This window comes from Solanum lycopersicum, chromosome 1 (assembly GCF_036512215.1).
Source record: "Solanum lycopersicum chromosome 1, SLM_r2.1".
NCBI classification, from domain to species: domain Eukaryota; kingdom Viridiplantae; phylum Streptophyta; class Magnoliopsida; order Solanales; family Solanaceae; genus Solanum; species Solanum lycopersicum.
The window spans coordinates 62,699,834-62,726,355 of NC_090800.1; the positions used below are offsets into that span (position 1 = coordinate 62,699,834).

The 26,522-nt window shown below is 32.2% G+C and overlaps 1 long non-coding RNA gene across 1 annotated transcript; it reads right to left on the minus strand.

Moving 5' to 3' along the window:
• Window positions 1–9,508: 9,508 nt before the first annotated feature.
• LOC109120614 (uncharacterized) lies at window positions 9,509–13,175 on the minus strand. The gene is made up of 2 exons (XR_002028076.3): window positions 12,660–13,175; window positions 9,509–10,070 (listed from the first exon to the last, which is right to left on the minus strand). It is a non-coding gene; the product is annotated as an uncharacterized lncRNA (long non-coding RNA).
• Between the last annotated feature and the right edge of the window lie 13,347 nt (window positions 13,176–26,522).

A 26,522-nucleotide genomic window follows, 5' to 3' on the forward strand; every position in this document is an offset into this window, starting at 1 on the left:
ACCCCACCCCAATAAAATAATAATTTTCAATTTTCTTAATGAACAAAATAAAAAGTAAAGCATAGGGTGAAACAAACTTATGTCACAAATTTGCGGAAGACCCATTAAAAAGCGGGTGGGTCTGGTTTCTTGAAACCCGCTAGATATACATCTGGGATGCCATCAGTAGCTCCCTCACCAACTATGGGAGAACCATGAGTAGTTCTCGAAATACCAGATGGGCCAAAATCTATCTCACTAGACGGTTGATGTCTCATGTATTCATCAAGTATAGACTCTCTCTGAGGCTTTCCATCAATGTTCTGTTGATAGAAACTATGGAGAAAATTCTAGGGTATGTGAAATTTATGAAGGGTTTGGTCACTAAAATGAGGGCCATAAGTTTTGAAGATGATGATAGGCTGGTACATTGGAGTGCTATTGATAATAGGTCACTTGTGTAGAAAAAGGAGGATCCACTTTCATTTATTTTTTCGTAGGATTTTTTTCTACTTTATTGTGAGGTTCCCATAATCCTAGGGAGACCATTCCTTACTACTGGGTGCTTCTTGGTCGATATGGACAGAGGGTAGATGAAGTTTTCATTGAATAGTGAATAGGTAAGTAGAAAAGTAATATCAAGTCAGTGTCAGTGGTGAGTCACAGTGAGGTATGAGGTCCTAATGTGTCCACTTAAGAGAGGTTGGGTGTTGATGCACTTTCAGCAGTAATGGTGAATTTTGAGTGTGGTGGTATTGAAGACTATGATTAGTTAGTTTACACACATGATAAGTTTGAATTCTGTTCCAAATCAGTGATTGGACATATATATGGAAAATTATATCTCTCCACCCTAAAAAATATTTATTTAATAGGCTCCAAAATTGGAGCTCAAGGACCTAGTGTCACATTTGAGGTATGCACTCTTAGGGAGAAATTGTACTTTACTGATCATTATTGTGGTAGATATAAGTGAGGTATTGAGTTCTTTATTGAAGAGGTTCAATAGAAAAATCAGATGAGCTATTACGGACATTATTGGGATTGGTCCTTGCATTTGTTCTAATAAAATCCAACTTAGGACGGACCATAAGACTAGTATCGAGTACCAAAGAAGACTAAATTCTCTTATGTAAGAGGTAGTGAAAAAGGAAATTATCAAATTGTTGGATGCTCGAGTCATTTATCCATTGCAGATAGTAGTTGGGTTTGTCCTATATAGTGTGTACCCAAGAAAAGTTGATGATTATGGATCCTGATGCAAAAAGTGATCTTTTTCCGATGCGACTAGCGACTGGATGGAGAGTATACATGGAATAATGGAAATTGAATTCTTGGATAGAAATGGACGACTTCCCAATGCTTTTAAAGGATTAGATGCAAGACAGTCTTGCTAATAAGGGTTAGTATTATTTTCTTGATTTTTATTTGGGATACAGTTAGAATCTCTGTTTCTCTAGAAGACAAAGATAATACCACGTTCACATAACATTAGGGGACTTTTGCCTTTAAACAAATGTCATTTGGGATGTGTAATGCTCCAGCAACCTTTCTGCGTTGCTTGATGTCAATATTCTTAGATATGGTGGAGTACACTATTGAGGTATTTATGGATTAATTTTTTCTATGGTAAGGTACTCATTTGATAGTTTTCTGATGCATTTGGTAGAGGTACTAAAGCGGTTCGAAGAGTGTAATCTTGTGCTCAATTGGGAAAACTACCATTTCATGGTAATAGAGGGGATCATTCTGGGTCATCATATTTATTAGGGTATTGAAGTTGATAGACCTAACGTTGAGGTAAAATATAATATTGCACCACCTATCTATGTAAAAGGTGTTAAAGATTTTCTTGGGCATGCAGGCTTTAATAAAATTTAATCAAGGATTTCTCCAAAATTGCATACCGTTTGTGCAAATTGCTCGAGAAGGAGTGTAAGTTTAATTTTGATGATGATTGTATGGGATAATTTGGAGAGTTTAAGCAAAGTTAGTTTCCAAACCATTCATTATTTCACAAGATTAGGGCAAATCGTTTGAATTGTTGTGTGATGCGAGTGGAGTGGCGCCTAGTGTGGTATGGGAATGTGCCTCAAAAGAACCATATGGTGAGTAAACAATAACTCATTGCGGTGGTGTTCACATTCAAGAAATTTTGATTCTACTTTCTTGGTACAAATATCATAGTGCATACTTACCATTTTTCATTGAGGTACCCGATGGCTAAATTGATTTAAAACCGAGGCTAATTAGATTGGTATTGTTTTTGCAAGAGTTGGATTTTAAGGTGAAAGATAGAAATGGGACATAAAATTAAGTTGCCGATCATTTGTTCAGATTAAATGTGGAAGCTACTCTCAAGCTATGAGATGTGGACGAAACTAATTGTGCTTTTCCATATAAACATGCATTAGCTATTTCTCATGATCTTATTATGTTGTCCTCACACTTCATTAATTACTTGGCAAGTGATCTGTTTCCATCGGTTTTGTGTTTTAACCATAGAGAAAGTGTATGCTTGATGTGAAAAAGTTCCTTTGGGATGAGCCTTATTTGTTCTCTATTTGTGCTAATGGGATTATTTGTGATTGTGTGATCGAGGTTGTTATCATGAGTATACTTGAGGCATGTCATTTATCGCCTGTTGGTGGGCATCATAGTTGTTTAGTGACTTCTCATAAGATCTTGTAGTGTGGGTATTATTGTTTTACAATCCACCAAGAGGCTAAGTCTTGTAATCATTTTTTAAGAGAAGGACGAGTTTCAAAGGCGCAAGAGCTACCTATTAATATTATATTAGTGATTGAGTTGTTTGATGTATGGGGCCTTAATTTTGTGGGTCCATTTGTGAGTTTACACGGATTGAAATATGTTCTTAATGTGATAAATTATGTTTCGAAATCAATGGAAGCAATTGCGCTATAAAACAATGAAGGGAAAAGTGTAGCCGTATTCCTTAAAAAGTATTTTCTCCACATTTGGTAAAGCTAGGGCTATTATTAGTGATGGATGTTCCCACATTTTTAACAAAATTTTTCAAAGAGTTGCTAGAGAATGGAGTCCGTTGCAATGTAGGTACTCTTTACAATCCTTAGTCTAGTGGGCAACTTGAAGTGTCAAATAGGGAGATAAAGAAAATCCTTGCAAAGACTATAAATGCAAATAAAACTAATTGGTCAAAGAGGATTGATTCACATTCCATCATTCCAAGAGTATTTCTAACTATAATCTAACATGTAATTTAATTTAAAAAATAATCCAATGTCAAAATCCATTTCGTGACTTCCTGATTTGAACAATGAAAAATGAAATTCAGAGTTAGGGTGAAGTATTTTTACCTTACAAGTAAGCAAAGTAGGTGAGTGTGTGATTTCAATGATTCCCCTAGACGCTTTGACAAGCCCTTGACATAAAACTCAAAGTGAAAACTCTCTATGAGGGGAATAATAGGTGATTTTCGGAGACAAAAAGAGAATTATGGATAGGGTAGTGGTTTATGAGATTTGAGAGTGTTATAGGAAAGTAATATGGGAGTATAGGAATTTGTAGGGGTTAGAAATGATTATGAAGGAATTTGGGCAGTGGGGGATGAATTTAAAATGAAGGGTATGTATTAAAAGGGGCGGGTCAGGTTTCTAATAACCTTAGGTTGGACACACGAGACCCATCTATGGCCTGTAGGTCGACCTTCTAACACTTAGAATTTTAGAAAACTTATCTGGGGTCTATGAACGTCATTCACGGTCCATTAATGGTCCCCACAGACCATCGATGTGGTCTGTAGACCTTTACACAAGCTTTTTCTTTATATTTGGCTATCCCTTCACACAGCGAATCCATTAAGACTTTCTTTTTACATTTTACGTACACATTTTAGGCATAGACCCTATGATAAATCTAGCTGTCACTAATACAATAATGAAACACCTATCTTAAAGAATTACATAAATTGAAATAAAATAAGAAAACTCCTAAATCAAGAAGAAAAACCTATAGTTGGCTAGATTGTACATCTTCGGTTGCCTCCACAACAGTGCTTGACTTAACTTCAAACGCAGGCCCCTTGATTACTCGGAATTCATCAAGATAATAGGTCTCAATCATTTCTTGCACGCTTTCTAACTTCCCATCTAGAATTTGATTCTTTGCTCGTACACCTTGAATATTGTTCATCCTTGTTCTCGAGATCAACCAACACTTTAGTTACATTGAATGCCCCGGTAAACTTAGACTTGAGCTTTCAGTAAACAAGCACAACTTTCAATTGAATATAACACAAAATCACCCACAACAATTCATGCTTCTCAATTTTTTGATCATGATACTTCTTCATCTTCTCCTTGTACAAGGCTGAAATTTCATATGCTTTTAGACAAAAATCATCAAGTTTATTCATGTCATTCACTCTTTGACTCGATGCAGCATCCAATCCAAATTCAACTTATAACGCCCACATAGCCTTGTTCTCTAGCTCTACCACTAAATGGAATGACTTCCATATACACGTTAGTAGGGCAACATACCTATGGGAGTCTTGAATGCTATGTGATAGACCCGTAGAGCATCATCAAGCCTCCTTGACCAATCAATTCTAGTTACATTCAAAGTCTTTGCAAGGATTTGCTTTACCTCTCTATTTGACACTTCAACTTGCGTACTAGACTGTCAATGGAAAGGAGTAGCTACATTGTGACAGAATCCATATTTCTCTAGCAACACCTTGAACAATTTTTTACAAAAGTGGGAACATGCATCGCTAATAATAACCCTAGGTATACCAAATATAGAGAAAATACTCTTTTTCAAGAATGCGGTGACATTTTTCCTTTCATTGTTTGAAAGCGCAATTGCTTTCACCCATTTTGACACATAATCAATCACAACAGAAACATATTTCATCCCATGTAAACTCATAAATGAACCCATAAAAAAAGGCCACATACATCAAACAACTCAATCATCAATTTTAATTCATAGGTAGCTCTTGCCTCTTTGAAATTCCTCCTTCTCTTAACAAATGATCACAGACTTGGCAAAATCATGAGCATTTTGGTTGATGGTAGGCCAATAATACCCACACTGTAATATCTTATAAGAAGTCTGAATACCACTATGATGTCCTCCAACAGGAAATGAATGAGACGCCTCTAGTATACTCATCATCTCTACCTCGAGCACACAGTGACGAATAATCCCATCAGCACAAATATGGAACAAATAAGTCTCATCCCAAAAGAACTTCTTCACATCATGCATAAACTTTCTCCTTTGGTGAAAAGACAAAATCGATGGAACCAGATCACTTTCAAAATAGTTAACAAAGTCTGTGAACCAACGAATAAGATTATGAGAAACAGCTAATGCATATTCATTTGGAAAAACACCATTAATTTCAGCCCCATCTCCTAGCTTGAGAATCTCTTTCTCTTCTAATCTGGACAAATAATCGGCAACTCTCTTTCTATCTTTCACCTTAAAATTGAACTTTTGTAGCAACAATACCCATCTATTCAGCCTCCATTTTGCATTATTTAGTCATTTGGTACCTCAATGCAGAATGGTGAATATGCACTATGACCTTAGTAACAAGAAAGTATGATTAAAATTTCTTTAATGTGAAAAACACTGCAAGGAGTTCTTGTTCACTCACTTTAAAGTTCTTTTGAGCCACACTTGGATCTTTGCTGGCACAGTAAATAAGATGAAGAATATTCTCTCGCCTATGTCCTAATACCATACCAAGCGCCACTACACTCGCACCACACATCAATTCAAATAGTTACCTCAAATATGGTGAAATAATGATAGGTGTCGAAACTGGATTTTCTTTCAACTTTCTAAATTCTCTCATATAATCATCATCAAAGTAAAACTTATAGTCCTTTTCGAGTACTTGCATAAAGGGTGTGGAATTCTGGAGAAATCCTCGATAAACCTCTTATAAAAGAACGCATGCCCAAGAAAACTTTTAACACCTTTACAGAGATAGGTGGTGGAAGATTTTCTATTACCTCAACCTTAGCTATATTAAATTCAATACCCTAAAAATTGATGACCCAGAACGATCCCCTTTTTCACCATGAAGTAGCAGTTTTCCTAATTGAGCATAAGATTACACTCTTCGCACCGCTTTAGTACCTCAGCCAAATGCATAAGATAGACATTAAATAAGTCACCTACCATGGATATCCATAAATACCTCAATAGTTTCCTTCACCATATCTGAAATATCGACATCAAGCAACGCTGAGAGGTCGTGGAGCATTACACAACCCAAATGGCATCCATTTGAAAGCGAAAGTCCCATAAGGGTAAGTGAAAGTGGTCTTCTCTTGGTATTCCGAAGCAATGAGAATCTGATTGTAGCCCAAATAACCATCAAGAAAACAATACTAACCCTTACTAGCGAGGCGGTCTAGCATCTGATCCATGAATGGCATAGGGGAGTGGTCTTTTTCTATCCAAGCATTTAATTTCCGATAGTCCATGCATACTCTCCATCTAGTCACTAGTCGCATTGGAAAAAGCTCATTTTTCACACCCACCTTTATTGGGAACACACTAAAAAAGACAAACCTAACTTCTATATGCAATAGGATAAATGACTCTAGCATCCAACCACTTGATAATTTCCTTTCTCACTACCTCCTGCATAAGAGAATTTATTCTCCTTTTGGTGCTCAATACTATGATTATCATCATTTTCAAAAGTGAAGGTTCTCTTCTTATTGACCAAATTCTTTATAAATTACATAGGCATTTTCTCCAAAGCTCTATCAATGGAACATTGACGGAAAGCTACTTCAACATAGTGGTAAACTTGCGGTATTTTCCTTCTTCATTCTTCTTAATTACCAACCTTTATGAAAATGGAGGTGGAGGTCTAGGAATGGGTACAACTTTTTGGGTTACCTCCTCTTCCTTCTTTGTCGCATTATTGGACACTCGAGAAACCTCGATCTCATCATCATCTTTGTCAACCACAATTTCAACCTCAGACGGCTTATGAAGATCAATGGTCTATTTATCCCTCGAGTAGTTACTGTCATACAACACCCATCATTCTTTGAATTCTAGATGGCATTTTTAGGAAATGTACCACGCTGACGTGGGTTTACTATAAATGACAATTAATTCATCTACTACTTGAGTTGCTTTATTGACACCGCATGGGCATTAACTTTTTGACCAATTTTAGACAAGTCATTTAGCATCTCCTTCACATTCTCATCAGTCGAATTAAACCTCTTCATCATCTTCTGCATTATATACTTAGTCCATGACATACTACCCTTAGCTTCACTATAACAAGATTCTCGATTTTCAAGTGGAACATAAGGCCCAACTATCTCATTTTGGTTGTCATAATTTCAATTATAGATATTGTCGCAATTGTAGCTACCATATCATACATAGTTACCCTCTCAGTTGTAGTTACCATAATTCGACCTTGATTTCCTTGACCTTGGCGCCAATTATCCGAATCGGAACCTTGGGTATTGGCTTGGAAACCCCTTGTTTAATCATTCACATAGAAAGCATCCTCCTTATAGTAGCATTCCTCACCCAGTGGTGGTGGTCCACTTACATGTTTCAACACCAACCCAAGTTTTGTACTTATATGAGCAATCTTCTCTTGAATGTCATCGGCAGATTGACTAGGCTCAGTTTGAACTACAAATGTGCTTCTTCTGGTGTTTGACTTTCGAGTGCTTAGTTTTTTTATTATTTTAGGAAATATTCTCCATTTTCTCAGCGATCTCCTCAAAAGTTCACTCACTACATGATCCTTCAGCAATAGTATCAATCATAACCTTACCATTGTCGTCTTGACCTCTATAGAAATAAACCTTCAGTGACTCATCATCAATGTGGTGATTCGAAACACTTCTTATGAATGTAATACCCATTCCATGAACTACTAACAAACTCTTCATTTAGTGCCACGAAGTTTTTCAGTTTGTCCTTGTGATTAAGCTTCTTGGACAATGTATAATACTTGGTCATGAACACTTGATGCAATTTGTCCCATATGTGAATAGAGTTGTACTAAAGCTCATAAAATCATATTGAAGCATCACCAGTCAATGATAAAGGGAAGAATCTCAACCTTATGATGTTCATATGTAATTCTGATCAGCCCACATAACTTTTGCAGATACTTCTCCACCTAGCCACGTGCTTATGTGGATCTTCCGAAGCTATACCTGAAAACAACGCTCTAGTTGAAAGAAAGATTGCTTGTCATCACAAATGTATGCCCTGGAGGTAGTGGAGGGAGAATAATGGGTCTTTCTGATTAAATGGTGTTAAACTCGACCCTGTACTTTTCACACAGTCTTAGTTTTAATGGATCCTGCAACTTCAATGCATCTCCAAGTAAATTATCACCAGGAAGCTGAGCATTCTCATTAACAGCTCCAGGAGGCTGAAACTCAACTATGTCACCTAGATTTCCTCCGATATGATTGATTTTCACCCCTTTCATATTCATTTTTCTCAAATATTTATTCACTGTGGATCGTATGGGGTCAATGGTTTACCTCGACTCCGTGTACTTGGCATACACTAGAGTAGAAGCCTGTGAAAAACAAAAACAAAGTAAACATAAATTAGGAAATAATTCACTTAAGTTCAATAATGTAATTAAACATAATCTAAAATCCTTATTCCCCAGCATCGGCGCCAAAATTTGATATGCTCATAATAACACCTCCCTCAAAGAAGTATAAGTTATCGTTTTCAAATAAAGAACCCAACTTGTAGGTTGGGGTTGATCTCATGAGGGATATAATTTAGACTTAAACTTAACTCACTATTATATTCGCTTAGTCAATTTATTTCCGAAACAAGTAATTAATGGGGGATTTGTGTAGCAATTAACCGATTGTTGTTAAGTAACAAGTAAGTTGCATTCAAGCTTTTTTTTATCAATGAGAGAGTGAAACTGGGTGTACGTGTTCTCCATAAGCTCTTAAAGCGGTAATCCTAATAATAGTTATCTTTTCTTAGTGTAAGATATGCATCCTAAGTGATTGGTCTTCTAAATAGGAAATTTCACCCCGCACCTTTGTCCAACTACGTGTGTATAATTTACTACCCCTACTTTTAACTCAAATTAGACTTCACATTAATGTATGACTTTGTTTTCACCATCACACTAATTGACATTAGACTATTAGATAGTATCACACTAAATCTATGTTAATAATTCTTGTCTCATTAGCTAACTTCTTGGTATGGAAAGTAGCAACAAGGCGACTTCTAACGCGTGCACTCGTTAAAAAAGACATCTATGTGAAAGAATTATCAATGCATACATCAACACTAGTCAAGAATTACTTAGTTATTATGCATTCGTTGTTAATTGCTCATGGTTAACATAATTGCAGTTGTAGATTTTGTTACGCATGCTTGAAACAACACAATTCATATTTTTGTAAAGAGAATTCATGAACTTATGCATTGAGTAGAAGAAACTTGTAATTTCAATTTAATTTCAAAATAAAAATCTTATAAACCAGAAGTCAGAAATCAAATTGCTAAATTTTGCAAGTTATTCCCAATAAAATATCAAGAACTAAAAGTAAACAATAATGTCTAACCCCAAAAAATGAGGTTTACATAACCTATGTATTAAAAAATATGTCCTAAACAAAAAGGAAACACAATAAAGAAATAAACTTTTTAGACGCGGCTTTGATCGACGACTTTGACATACGGTCCGTAGGTCACCTCCGTTGGTCCACACTAACAAAATTTTCTTGCAGAGGTTGGAACCTTCACTCCCTGATAAAATCGGTGGATGTGCAGTGGGTCCTCTTCCGTGGATCCATATTTAGGAATTTCATCAGGTACTACAACTTCAACTTCTCTGAACCATTTTATGGATGCAGGATGGCCCATGGGTCAATCTACTATCTATGACTTGCATTTGTACTTCCACTCTTAGTCAGACTTCCTTGATTCTCTATCTATGCTACCTATCTATGGACAGTGACTGGACCTACGGTCCGTAGGTCATCTCCATGGATGGATCCTTCTACAAATTTTTAGGTGTCATCTCAAAATTCCAAATCCAAGCCTATATCCTACAAATATTTCACAAAAACATTGATGCTTATTACAATATGGCCCTAGACACACAAAATTTTTAAGTAAAATTGTATCAAAAATACTATAAACTCACGATATATCAAAGTCTTAAATGACATTATTTTTAAAAGTAGAACAATATATGGGAGTAAGAGGATGCTGGAATGACAAAAAAACTACCTCTGAAATCTCCACAGGAAGAACTTAGAGAATGACAAAGATCATGGATCATAACTTAACGCAAATGTAGAAAAAGGAATGAGTACCAAGTAAAATGGTACTCAACAAGCAAAGTATTATAGAATACGAGTACTCCTAATGCTCTAATTGAATCTCCACATAACTACAACCTTCATAAAAGTTCATCCCAACCTATCAACTTCCTATTTGTATAATATATAGCACAATGACCACATTTTCACTAGTAAGATGTCATAAACATAGATACAGTAATCAACAACAAAAAGTTGTTAAACAGCACACACAAGTTATTAATGGTAATGATGTTCAATGCAACAAATTAACATATCATGTAAGTCTATGCATATCTATCTTACGATACACATCCATTTGACTCAGACTGGAACCTATGGAAAAATTATCAGTACATGTATCTTCCACGGAGTGTATGGCCCAACACTTAATATAGAACTTGCATGGTGCGTGTGGCTCAACCCCTCAGTATAGAACTTGCAACAACCACTTTCCATTGGCATTTGTATCACAATAATCTCATCATAGTGCTTTAGAACCAATACAAGTATGATTGTTTACAAAAATATGACAAATGACGATTTACATATAAATATACAAGTCATATCAACATAATAGAATTAAATTATCAAATGAGTCACCACATTTAAACCAATATCAACAATCATACATCAATAAACCATCAAGTTTCCTCATTAGCAAAATGGCATATGAATAATCCAAACCCATCCTCATATTTCATTACTTCTTTACACATTGAACAATGGAATACGAGATCCTATAAACTTAACGAATGTCAAGATACTCACTTGTCACGATTCAAGTATATCCTAGGTGTAACATGGCTATAAAACCCTGAAAGTCCCTATACAAGTCACTTAGCATACATCATAAAATATCATAGGGATAAAGATTTCAAAAGAAGCATTATCATATCATAAAGAGTTCTAAAATGCGAAAGTCTAACTTAGTCTTAACAGGACATATAAACATCAAAACAAGTGGTTAGGTGTAACTATCTACCACATATATCATCTGAAAACAAAAGAAAGAAAGAAATTAAGTAAATGTGTATCGATCATCTAAACATGAGGAATCACCAACTCTTGAATCTGATAGAATGTTCAGCTATCCACGATCGTGAGAGGCACCATACATTAGTGAAACACGATAGGCAAATGTATGCACTAGTACATGGAATGTACTAAGTATGGCGCAATATGAATAAATAGATATGATGACTGTGTTGCATGACCAACATTTGATCATATGGAAGGTTTAAGGAAGTAAAAACATATAACTTATACAATATGGTACACGTCACAACCCTTTTCGTTCGGCGCTAAGAGTTTTTCCAATTTAAGTGACGACATTGATTTAGGAATTATTTTACTTTTTCAAAGTCATCAAAATTGGAATTGAGTTATGGTGTTCCAAGTCACCTTTTGTTTAATCCTGATCAAAAGGAAATGACTCTTTATTTTGTCTGCGAAATAGAAATGCAGATAAGGAATTCTGTTGACCTAGGGGAAGGTATTAGGCATCCCTCGTGTCTCCTGGTTCTAGCATGGTCGCTTTTATTGGCTTGTACGTATCTTAATATGTTTTCGGATAATTTTTGTCTACAGGCCATGGTTTGTTTATTATTATTTTTTATTGTTGAATTCTTATTAGTCTCAACTTAGATGCATAGCCGCATTCTTGGTCTAGACACTTAGAGGTACAACTGCCTTCTTCGCATCACACTTAATATTTTTTGTCTAGAAGTCTCAACTTTAGATTAATAAAGGTAAATTGTATTACTGGACAAGGTGTGTCACACATCCTTATCTTTTAATGTCTCAAAAAGATGTGCAATCACATTCTTAATTGAAACAAATATTTTTAACGTGCCTAAAACTCATTTAGTATTAAAAATTCTTATTCTTATTTTTGTGAATTGAAGACAACTAATCTTTATATTCCATTAATATATCAATCAATGATTATTTTTAATAAAATTAATCTGCATATCAAAAGATTCCACCAACCCAAATTTGAATAAATTCAAGTTTAATAATATAACTCATTTGTTTGTTTATTGGATAATTACTCATTAGTCAAAAATACATAAATTTAAATAGGCTATTGACATAAGATTTTTATTCATGTTTTAGAGATTTGCACTAAGAAACAACATAAATAATAACTCAAGATGACTAATCATGTGAGCAGTTTATGTAATATCTCAAAATAAACTCAACATAATACTATTCATTTCAATATGAAACAAAATTATTAAAAAAAAAAAGTTATCACATAATTACATTAAATTCCATAAATAAAATAAAAATAAAAGATAAAGTTGAACCTCAAAAGAAGAAAATAAGTACCGTTGGATTTGACCAAAGCTCGATTAAAACACCCATAAATTTTTTATTATTCAGCGTGGGTAATTTTTGAGTGTTGTCCCTTTTTGCTGATTTTCTTTTTTTTTAGTGTGGGTTTTTCTTGTGCAAATTGTTGTAGATTGTGAATATTTTTTTCTTTTTGCGTGTGTAGTCTGTATTTTTTTTCCTCTTCTGATTGTTGGGTATATGTAAAAGATAGTCGTAGTATGCGTGGGCGTGTATCGTGTGTGTAGTGTGTAGTTTGAGGGGGGAAGTGGAGGTGTGTTGTACGTGTGTGTGGATGTGTTGGGGTAGTGGAATTGTGGTAATTAGAAGGGATAAGTGTGGTGATTGGGGTAGGTTTAGGTTTTTTTTTATACAATAATGTAATATAATATAATATAATTATTTTTTCAACTAACAAAAATTAAGCAGCTAATTGTCAATTATAATTAAGAAATACTAAATTAAAAGTGAAACACATATTTTTTGTTATTTTCAAATCTTTTAAAATAAACTTTTTAAAATAAGACAATTAAAATATCTAACTTAGACATAAAAGAAATATTAAGAAATAAAAATTAGTATAAAATCTTATGTTCGATCAAAAATTATGTGTCTATGATAAACATATTTAAAATAAGAGACATGAGAAAACAATTGAAGAAACATATACTTATTTTGTGGGATATTAATTTTAACTAACAATAAGACCATGAGACCTATGTCATGGAATCTGGTATATCCTCATTACGAAAAAAGAAAATCCTATTTGTCAAGGTAGTATCCGTACATATCATATTTTGCTAATTAAAGTAGACCCACTAGGTACTCTTTTGACCCTTCACATAAATTTTAAAGAGAATATTTAATTATATATATATTAATATAACTAACGGTATTTTAGGTAGTTGTATTTATCAAATAATATTTTTTATTAATTAGCAAACAATGCACTAAATTCATAATTTATTTAATACCCTTGCCAGTGACCCATTTATTATAATAAGTAAAGAAGATTTTTATTATTTTAATTATAACAAGAAATGGAGAACAACAAAAACTCACTTGTGCATCGGTGGCATATAGACGCTGAGTAATAAAATGTATAAAGGCTTCAGGTAAAAATCATTCAAATAAACTTTAATTTTGAGATATGCATGCATTGATTGCTCTTTATAAGGGCAATATTATGTTAATAATATTAGTTTGAACGAAAAATGAATTGGTGAAATTTGATTGGATACAAATATTGATAAAATTGGGTGTGGTCAATTAACGAATGACAATCATGAGTTAGCCTTAAGAATGGTAGTAGAATAAATGAGAATATGGTTTAGGCATTGTTTCATTATTAGAAGTATGATAGCATGCCAATTGTTTCATGATATCTCATTGATATTCGATATTAATTAATTTTATTTAGTTATTACATTATTATTCAAATTTTAATATATTGAATTTGGTAATTAAATATTAACATATTATATTATACGAATTTCATCAAAGTTATGACAATTGGAGGAATTGAGAGTTAATCATAGACTTTGAAAAATTAGGAACTTATGAAAGTTGATATAGTAATTAGTTGGTATCAAAATTAAGGAATCTAATTATAGAGTTTGGTGAGTTTTGGAATCTAGACTAAATATATAGTAATATGGGTGTCTACGAATTTGTTTGTTTATGAATATTGTATACTTGATAGACTGAAAATGTACTAATGCATTCATGAAAAGAAAAGCATTGGAAAAATAGTTTGCTTGACATCGATTCTTCGGTGGAGGTATGTTATGATTTATTCTATGTGAAAGAGAGACTCTATAGTGATTGATATTCATTGAGCGATATTGTGAAATTTTTTATGTACTTGATTGGTGTGGTTTGGATAATTACGTGTTGTTTGTGATTGGTCTGAAATCTCAAGATCGTGAAATTCATAATCCTAAATTTCTTCTATTAAAATAATGTCTTGAATAAAGAAGGCTTGAGGAAATATTGTGAATTAAGTTTAAAGTGATGATAAAGAATAAGAAATTAATTATGTTGTTGGATCAAGTGCTATGAGCCGCATAATATAAATGGATCGGATGCCACGAACGGACACGATATATTTGGATCGAATGTCACGATCCGACACTATAGTATTGGATCGGGTGTCACGATTTGACACAATATTATTGGATCAGGTTCACGTTCTGACACGGTTACATTAAAGCAAAACATATTAAATTAACTTAATGTACTCCATCTCAAAGAAAAAATTTCTCAAAGAGTGGTATGGATGCATGAGTCCTCAAGTGTGTTCTTTTTATTGTGACTAACTATGTACTTGCATCGATGTTGTTGTCAGTTGTTCATATTGTTTGTTGATCGCCACATGCTAAGTGCTATAATTGATTTTATACTAACTTATTGCATATTAATTTCTATTTGTATAACTTACATAAATATCATAATGTAAAATCTAAATTACCTTCTATCCCTATTATTTTTATAATTACATAAATCTCATATTTTTTAGACAGTTCAGATACATAATTAAGGATCCGGATACATTATTGTTGATACATTATGTATCAAACTATTGCACTTATTAAAGAAAAAAAAAGTTGTAAAAACCAATTTAAAATCTCATAGTATCCATTTGTTCCACAATTAAGGGGAAAAACTGAAAATTAAATTAAGATTCCACAAATTACGTTATTCCGTTCAAAATTATTATCAAGAATTCAAAATCCTATAGTGTAACAACCCAAAAAAATCAAAAAATTAATTTCTTCTTCTTGTTCATCGTTCTCTCTGTTTCATAAAAAAATATGTCAAAATTTTAAAAAGCGGGATGAGTTATGAAGGATTGTATGAAATTGTTGTTCGACAAACGATTTCTTTTGTTAATCTTCAAGTTCATCGAATATCTTTTCGATTTTTATTCAAGATTATCGAAAATGTTGGGATTCTAAATTCTTCTCCAGTCATAGAAGATCCTTTTCATTTTGATTCAAAATTGACGAAAATTTTGAATTTCAGAATTATTCTCCTAGTTCATTGAAGATTCTTTCAATTTTGATTGAAAATTATCAAAATTTTCGAGAAGATGCATCATGAAGATCCTTTCAATTTAAATTGATAAGTGTTGTTCTACTAGGTACACTAAATAAGAAAGTGTTGCCCATAAAATTTTAGGTTTGAGATAAATACATTATTATTTGGCAATTGTTATGTTACAGATACATTAAGTATAAATTCAAATTTACGTATCATAACTAAAAAATTAGTGCATGATATATTATTATTTATGTATGTTCTTTTGTTTGAGATCATTTCGATTAAATTGATAAATATTATATTTTTACTAGATACATTAAATAAGTAAGTGTTGCCCATAATATTTTAAGTTTGAGATCGATAGATTATTGTTTGGTAATTGTTATGTATAAGATACATCTAGTATAAATTTGAATTTTCGTATCATAACTAAGAAAATAGTGTTTGATACATTATTATTTATGCCTATTATTTTATTTGAGAAATACAACACTTTAAAATTTTTTAAAGATACATTATAGTAATTGTTTGAGATCAATACATTATTGTTTGGTAATTGTTATGTTTCAAATACATTTAGCATAGATTTGAATTTACGTATCATAACTTAAATAAGGGTTGATACATTAATTGTTAAGTAAGATGCATTACATTTTATACATGATACATTAATCTGATGCGTGAGATACATTAATTTGATGCGCTGATACATTAATTTAATGCGCAAAAATGAGGGATTTTGAAAATTTGTAAAACAATAGATTTAAAGCTCGAGCATGTGTCCTTCCTCGATTTCTTCGCTCACTAATGTATCACGAATATAATTTGATATTGTGTACGAAAACATATTCTTCTAAATTTGAATAAATGTAGAAGATACACAGCAACACTTGATACATGATAAAATGATGCGTTTGGTAGAGACTACTTCTTTTCATTTCATAATGTAGTTTCGCCAGCAAAAGAGGATCTCCTAAAACTGATTTTTTGGCAGGAAACAATATGAATACATCATATCATTTACCTTTACCTTATGCATATTGTGAAGGTGAAAATGGAGAAAAATTCGGTAATTTTTTGAAAAAAATTATAAAGTGAAAACTTGAGTTGTTTTGAAAAAAAATGTGGAGAGATATTATTGAAAATAGAGAGAATTAAATCTAAAAATTAAAAAATGAAGGAAGTAAAGATTGAGGGAATGAAAATAGGAAGAGATAGAGTGAGTAAAAATAGAAAGAGGTTAAGGGAGTGAAATAAGAAGTAAAAATAGAAAAAAAAACGTGTATAACTTTATGTATCTGGAACAATGGATTTGAAAGGAAAAAGAGGAATTTTAGAAAAAAAATTAAATGATAAGGAATAATAGAAATTATTGAAAATAAAGATGTGTATATAGGTAATTTATCCTTTCTATTTTGGGTCGGCCTATGATGTCTACTCAGTATATATTGCCCTGTACCGACTCCTACATGAATTTTTCTTTTTCTTCCTTTGTGAAGTACAATTAATGTACCAGCGACTTCGACTCGCCCTTAGCTCTAGCCAATCTCCAGCACATCAGGTCCCAAGGTGAGTTATTTATTCTAGTTTGTGTTGGATTCTCTCGATCATGACACGATGTCCTTAGTATTTGACACAAACTACTCTATTTGTTTATTTTGGTGTCTTTAATATTCTTAGACATAGAATTTAGGAATTAGATGTCTTTGATGTGATGACGTTTTAAAAAAATGATATTTAATCATATTTAAGTTTTCACATTATTGTTAATATTTTGTAAGTTGAACAATAAATATAAATTGAAGTTGAAATCACTAATTCGCCCACCTATATAAATATGATATGACTCATGACTTGTTTTTAATTGTATCTAGTAAATTACAGTAGGAAGAGTATTATAGTAGGAAGAGTACACGTTTTCAATGACACAGAAATATTTTTCAACATATTAATTAAGCAAACATACAGATCCTCCATGAAAACAGAAAAACAAATAGTAAAAATATTGAAGTAGTGATTGAGTGGAAATTGTATGATTTGTCTGTCACATGTTTCCCTCGTGTTTATGAAAGTTTCTTTGCTTTTTTGTTGGTTTTATTTCTTACAAAAAAAAAATCCAGTGTCATTAAAAAAATATAGTAGTCCATACTCTTAGAATTTCTTTTGTCGATTGGTGTTATATGATAAAGATAATGTATAATATAAATACATTAGAAAAAATTATAGATTTAATTTTTAATTTTAAAGCAATAAATAAGTGGATTGAATTGATTTTTTATGTACAGAAAAATAATTATTGTATAAGATATTTGCAAATATTTTTCTTGATTGTAGATTTATTCGATTACAAATTTATTTGATTGTAAGGTTTTCAGATAAAATTGACAAGATGGATGACTCTAAATGAGAGTGGACAACTTAATTTTCATTACTAATGATGTTGCTATCAAGTGTATGTGCTTGATAAATAGTTTTGCTAGACATTTCGAATATGTACATGACCTACTAGATGCCTAATTTTTAATTTAATGATAACGATATTCGTAAGAAGTAAAGTTTGAGATATAAGTCATTAAAACTTTATCGCGGCAAATAGCCTTAATGGAATAATATGAAAATTGCATCCATATTCATATTATTTGTATTAATAATTTTATAAATGAGAAGTTGCAAAATGATAATAGAAACACATAAGATCATCTTTATGATATATCTGCTAAAATTATAAAATATTTAAATAACTCGTTAGATGGATAAATATGTCCACGTATATTCTATGAATGTTAGTATTTTTATGGGAAACTTACATAAATATACTATAATAAAAAAATATTTACCATTTATAGCAATAATATTTTTATCTCACTTGATCACTTTTAATTCATTTATAATACAAGTTTAATACATATTACAAAGAATAATTTATTATTCACATATAATACAAATTTTAATGATGAATAATACATTTATCACACATTTTAATACATTTATAATACAATGTGACAATTTTTTACCAAACAAACATGATATATTTCAAAAAACAATTATAATTCATATATATTGCATACATAATTCACTTTTAATTCATATTAGAGATTTAACAAAGTATTGCTATAAATGGTAATAAACAAAAAGTATCGCTAAAATCAGTAATTATTTTTTAAAATGTATTAATTTATGTAATTTTTCCTATTTTTATTAATGCTGATACAGTCCGTAGATGGGTCTATTATCCCACTTTATGGTTTCATTATTACACTAATTGATAATGGTTAACTATCTATTATCCCACTACATGAATTGGTAACTTCCCATGACCTCTTAACCGTTCTTGATGGAACCACGGTTATAAATATGTCATTTGGTTCAAAGGTTCCTAAGCACATTACTTCTAAAAACTCCATACCATCAAAGAATGAGGTTTTGAGTGCTTAGAAGATCTTTGAATAAAAGAAGAATTGTAGACTCCGACTATATCGCTAAAAATAATTGGAGGTATGTCGATCACAATATTTCCGCTGCGTCATTGCTCTGTAATGTTCAACATTTGGCATCAGAGCGGTTGAATTTCCTCTGCTTTGTTAATTGTTAGAATTCTCTAAAGTCGCTCAAAGTGGTTCATAAAAATTCAAGTCTTGTTTTAAAATTTTTGAAAACATTTTCTAATAATAAAAGGCAAAGAGATTGTTGTTTTGTTGCATAATGTTCAACAATAAATCTTGTATATGATTTTGAGTTAATGTTTAGTGATTCATATAATTTTATTTGATTGAGATTTCACCACAACAATCTTATTGAAATGATATTATATATTTTGAATCACTTAAAGAAATAAATGTCTAAGTGATCTAGAATTATTTGATTAAAGTTAAGCCAAAACATTTTTAATTGAATAAAATTTTAGAAGTTAAGGATCACATAAATAAATTTTAGACATTAGAATTGTAATTAATTATGCATGATATGATAACTTAATTTCTTTATTATTAAGTTGCATAATTAATAAAGATAAAATATTAAATACTTTTCATGATTACCCACAGAAATTATGAATGAGAGTTTAATAGTTTTATCTCAATCTAATTGAATTAAAAATTTAGCCCACAGGCAATTTTTTATGTCAGTAGATTAAACTTTATATTACTTGCCTCAACTTTATGTTATGTATGTATGTATATTTCTTGCAGTTATGCAACATGCAAATTTTTTTGATATTTGTGATATTCCAGAACTGAATGTTGAGAACTATAAGATTTGGAAGGAGAGAATTCTCCTTCACTTAGGGTGTATGGATATTGATTATGCTATCAGGAAAGACGAGCCACCTATTAAAAAAAATCAACACTCAAGATGATATTTTTCTTCATGAACAATGGGAATGCTCTAACCGTTTGAGTACTATGTTCATTAAGACCAAAATCTCTGCTGGTATTCGTGGTTCTGTCGAACAGTATAACGATGTCAAGGCATTATTGAAGTCTATTGATGAACAGTTTGAGACTTCAGATAAGGCACTTGCCATCACCTTAATTATAAAATTCTCATCAATGAGGCTCACTAGTGTGAGAAATGTGCGTGAGCACATTATGAATTTGCGAGACTTAGCGGCTCAACTAAAGATTCTTGAAGTCGAAATGTCTGAAACTTTTCTTGTAAACTATATCCTGAATACTCTACCTTCACAGTATGGTCCCTTTAAGATCTCGTATAACACACATAAAGATAAATGGTCTATTAATGAACTCATGGTCATGTGTGTTCAAGAGGAAGGTCGACTACTGATGGAAACAAGAGAAAGTGCATTCATGACTACTCAAGTAAAGAAGATCAATCAAGCCAACAAGAGGTCTAAAGGAAAGGAACCACTTGAAACAAACATAAAAAAGGAAGCCAAGTTCGCTTTTGTAGAAAGAAAGGGCACCTAAGGCAGGATTGTGTCAAGTTTCAACAATGGCTTGTTAAAAAAGGTACTTCTATCTCTCTTGTTTGTTATAAAGCTAATATTGATTGATGTTAATCATAACACGTGGTGAATTGATTATGCTTCTACAATCCATATTACTAATTTCTTGCAGGACTTAAGAAACCTACGGAAGCTAGTGTGAGTTGAGCAAAGCATCTATTCTGGAAACAAGATGTAGTCGCATGTGAAAGCAATTGGGACATGCAATTTAGTTCTTAGTAGTGGTTTTTATTTTACAGTTGGAAAAGACTTTTTATGTTTCTAAATTTTCTAGGAATTTAATTGCAGTATCAAGACTTGTAACTTTGGAATATTCCTTCTTTCTAGAAGGGGATTCCAAATTATTTTATAAATCTAAACTTATTGGATATGGTACATTGTGTGATGGTCTTTTCTCTCTTAATTTACAAAATGATTCCACTCATACTGTTATACATGTACAAACTGGCACTAAAAAAATGTGTTATAAATGAAGATTCCTCTATCATTCTATCGATGGAGATATGTCCCATAAGATAGAGGAATCTTAGTACTTTAAATTTTACTGATTTTCATACTTGTACGGACTGCATTAAAGGCAAGCAGACCCACAAGTCAAAGAAAGGTGGCAAGATGAGTTCAACCGTATTTGAAATCATACATTCAGATATATGTTGTCCATACATGGACGCATATGGTCAGAAATACTTTATCACCTTTATAGATGACTACTCACGATATATGTATCTCTACATGCTTCATAATAAGAGGGAAGCATTAGATGCCTTTAAAGTTTTCAAGGCTGAAGTAGAGAAACAATGCGAAAATAAATTAAGATTGTGAGAACCGATAGAGGTGGTGAATATTATGGTAGATATACAGAAGATGGACAAGCACAAGGTCCGTTTCCGAAGTTTCTTCAACAAAATAGGATTGTTGCCCAATATACTGTCCTGATTATCCGTATCAGAATGGTGTAGCAGAAAGAAGATTCCGAACATTATTGGACATGGTGTGTAGTATGTTAAGTAGCTCTAAGCTACCTAAGTCCTTGTGGATTGAATCTCTTAAAACAGTAGCGTATATATTAAAATGAGTTCCAACCAAGGTTGTTCCAAAGACGCCTTTTGAGTTATTCAAAGAGTGAAAACCTAGTTTGACACATATCCGTATATGGGGATGCCCGTCTGAAGTTAGAACTTACAACCCATAAGAAAAGAAACTGGATCCTACGACCATTAGTGGATATTTCATTGGATATGTCGAAAGGTCTAAAAGATACAGATTCTACTATCCATCTAACAGTACTAGGATTGTGAAATCTAGAAATGTAAAATTTCTTGAAAATAACTTAATTAGTGGGAGTGATCAATTTCAGAATACAATTTCTATAAGAGATCAACCTTTCACTTCAAGTCAAAAATTGATTGTCGTACATAATACCCCTCAAGTTCAATTGGGTGTTGAGCAACCAATCAATGAGATTCCACAAGCTGCTGAAAACATGTATATAGATCAAATTGTTCAAGTAATTCCTGAAATTATTGAATGACCAGTTGAACAACATAATCCACAGAAAAATGTTGGTGCAACTTAGAGAATATCTACTAGAGATATAAAATTCGCAATTTATAGTGACTTTGTTGTATATTTTCAAGAATCTGACATTGGAGTTGAAAATGATCCTGAGTCTTTTTCACAAGCCATGAATTCTAAGGAGTCTGAATTGTGGTACAATGTCATGAAAGAAGAGATGAATTCTATGAAAACTAACGAGGTCTGGGATCCTGTCGATTTTTCTACTGGTGTTAAAATCATATGATGTAAATGAATTTTCAAGACTAAAAAGGACTCATCAGGTAACATGGAAAGATATAAAGCAAGACTTGTTGCTAAAGGATTTACTCAAAAGGAAGGAATTGATTACACAAAGACATTTTCTCCTGTGTCTAAAAAGGATTTCTTACGCATAATATTGACATTAGTAGCACATTTTGACTTAGAGTTGCAACAAATGGATGTGAAAATTGCATTTGTCAATGGTGATGTAGAGGAAGAGGTTTATATGAAAGAACCTGAATCATTCTCCTCTAGTAATGGCGAGCACTTGGTATGCAAGTTAAAGAATCCACATATGAACTAAAACAAGTTTTCCGTCAATGGCATTTGAAATTTCATAATGTTATCTCTTCATTCGACTTTGTTGAGAACATTATGGGTCAATGTATATACTTTAAGATTAGTGGGAGTAAAATGTGTTTCTTAGTTCTATATGTGAATGATATCTTACTTGCATCCTATGATAAGGGAATGATACATGAGGTGAAATAATTTCCCTCTAAAATTTTTTATATAAAAGATATGTGTGATGCATCTTATGTTATTGGTATTAAGATTCATCGAGATAGACATCAAGGTTCCTTAGGTTTATCTCAAGAATCCTACATCGATAAAATTTTAGAGAGGTTCTGAATGAAAGATTGTTTACCAAGTGTATCTCCTATCGTAAAGAGTGACAAGTTCAACTTAAATAAGTGCCTGAAGAACGATCTTGAAAGGGAACAAATGAAGGACATTCCTTACGCTTCTGCTGTCGAAAGCTTGATGTATGCTCAACTTTGTACAAGACCTGACATATCATTTGTTATTGGAATGTTAGGAAGATATCAAAGTAATTCAGGTCTTGACTACTAGAGAGATGCAAAGAAAGTCTTAAGATATCTTCAAGGAACAAAAGACTACATGCTTATGCACAAACGGTTAGATTACTTGGAAGTCATTGGCTACTCTGATTCAGACTTTGCTGGCTGTGTTGATTCACAAAAACCAGCTTCAGGATACATATTTATGTTAGCCAGTGGAGCTATATCTTGGAAAAGTGTCAAACAGACTCTAGTTACTACTTTCACTATGGAGGCTGAATTCATTTCTTGTATTCAAGGCTACCTCACATGGTGTATGGTTAAAGGGATTTATTTCTGGACTTAGAATTATTGACTCTATATCTAAGTCATTAAGGTTATATTGTGACAATTCATCTGCTGTTTTTTTGGCTATGAATAATAAAAGTGGTAGTCGAAGCAAGCATATTGACATCAAATATCCAGCCATAAGAGAACACGTTAAAGACAAGAAAGAGGTTATTAAACACGTTAGCGCTGAAGTAATGTTAGTTGATCCTTTAACTAAAGGCATGAAGGATCATGTAGTCACAACGAGACTTAGTCCCACTATGTAAAATTTTGTTGTAACAATAAATGTTTACGAAACTCTATTTTATATGATATTTCTCGTTAACTGTGTGCACATTCAGTTTTATTTTCAGAAATGTCACTAAAGTATGGACCTTGAATAAATATTGAGTTTATTCATTTAATTATATGGATTAAAGTTCAAAGATATAGTGCATTGTGATACATAGAAGATACTACTCACTACAAGAAAAACTATCGCCATAATTCGTGTATTATATTTCATTAATGGGATTAAAATATACGGACCAAGTGGGAGAATGTTAGCATTTTTGTTAATGCTGATATGGTCTGTATTACATGGGTCCATTATCCCACTTCATGGACCCATTATTCAACTAATGGGTGAATCCACTATCCTACTAAGTGGTTGGTAACTTCCCATGACCTCTTAACCGTTCTTGATGGAAACACGGTTATAAATATGTTATTTGGTTCAAAGGTCCCTAAGCACATTACTTCTAAAAACTCCATACCATCTAAGAGTGAAGTTCTGAGTGCTTAAAAGATCTTTGAAGAAAAGAAGAATTGTAGACTCCGACTATATCGCTAACAATGGTTGGAGATATGTCGATCACTCTATATTTCCACTGTGTCATTGCTCTGTAATGTCCAACAATGAATACATTTTTAAAAATTAGAGGATCTAATAATTAACACATAAAAAATTCGTCACTTCTAGTATACGTGCACAAGCATTTCGCGGTTATTTTAATATATAATAATATTTTAAACTTAAAATAATTAGATTTATTTATTTAATCACATTAAATTAATAATATTAATATTTTATATAACATAATTTTAATAATACCATACATGACACCAATGGCGGAGCTAGGTTTTTTGATAAGGGGGTTTAAAATCTGAAAAGATAAACATACGAATTAATCGAAGGAGTTCCACAACTATAATCTATATATAAAATAATTTTAATCATATTTAAATAATAGAATTTTTTACCGAAGGAGGTTCGAATGAACCTGTTGACATACTACTGTCTCCGCCCCTGATGACACACACACATCCTAAGTTCACATTTGCTTAGTTACTCTTCATAGGATTTTATATTTTGAAATGACTCTATGTTCATTTTTTTCCTTTATAACTTATTTGATTTTTAAATATGTTAAAGTTTTAAAATTAATTTTATCTTTATCTATGTTTAGTAGTAATTATAATATAGGAGATAATTTTTGTTATAAAATCAAGCTCATACGAACATAATCATTAAGAGAAGAAGACAAGAGCAGTAGATAGAAGAAGAGGAATTTCCTTCTTATTCAAATGTATTTAAGTCTCATTTGTCTATCATACAATAGTGAATGAACAATCCTATTTATAGAGTGAGAAATCACTTCAAAAGTCACCATATTAAGTATCATAATAAATTTACATTCTTATACAAAAAGTTTCATGAACCTAGTGAATATGGATGGTTGTTTATGTACCAATTTTATGGACTATCCACTCATTCAATGGATTTATAACACTCCCACTTGGATATCCATAGATGATGTGCCTCGTTAAAACCTTACTAGAAAAAACCCTGTGGGAAAAAATTCTTGTGAAGGAAAAGAGTACACATATCTTTTGAGACGCACTATTTGTTGCCTCATTAAAAATCTTGCCAGGAAAACCCTATGGGAAAAAACCTCGATCAAGGGAAAAAGAGTGCAACACGTATTATACTCACCCCCCCCTGATTAAAACATCACTTAATTTCTTGTGATGATGTCTCCAATCTTCATACATTGTAGTTGGTATATTCTTTTTTAATGAAAAACCACACATTTCTTGCATATGGTGTGCCATTTATCTCAATCAGACGCACTTTCGACTTGCTTCATAGAGGACTTTTATTTCTGCATAGCAACATTTGTTTCATTGATATCCAAAATATTATTGTGCCTTCACATGCAAACACATAGTGTGCTTGAGATAGAGCTTTATGCGGATCAGATAAATATTCTGCATCTGCGTAATCGATCAATTTGTCTTGGATTCCTCGGAATAGAATAAACTCATAACTATGGTCCTTCGAGGATATTCAATCATGTGCTGAACACCATTTCAATGTCCTTTTATCGGGAAGAAATTGAATCTTGCCAGTAAATTTACTGCAAAATAAATATCTGGTCAAATATTGTTAGTAAAATGCACTAGTGCCCTGATTGCACCAAGATAGAGTTTCATGACCAAGAAACTTTTCATCCTTCTTTTGAGATCAAACTAAATCATCATTTATGTCAAGTAATCTCATAATTATTTGGGACTCAATGAATGCGATTTATCCATATAAAATTGCATCAAAACTTTTCAGTGTATGAGTAATGTTAGACAAATATTCCATTTGTCAAATTATCAATCTATAGGTCAAGACAAAATTTTGTCTTACCAAAACCTTTTCATAAAAATACAAAGACAATTAGGGTCATTATTTTGTACCCTTTTTCTTCCTTGACTATTTCAATCCATATAAGGACTCTTGAAGCTTTACTGAAAAAGTTTCTTTCAAACACTTATATGCTTCAGACACCTCGTTTGTTTCAAGGATTTTCATATAACCTTCATTATCTAGCTAGACATTACAATTATTCATTACATGCATTCAAGTTTTACATA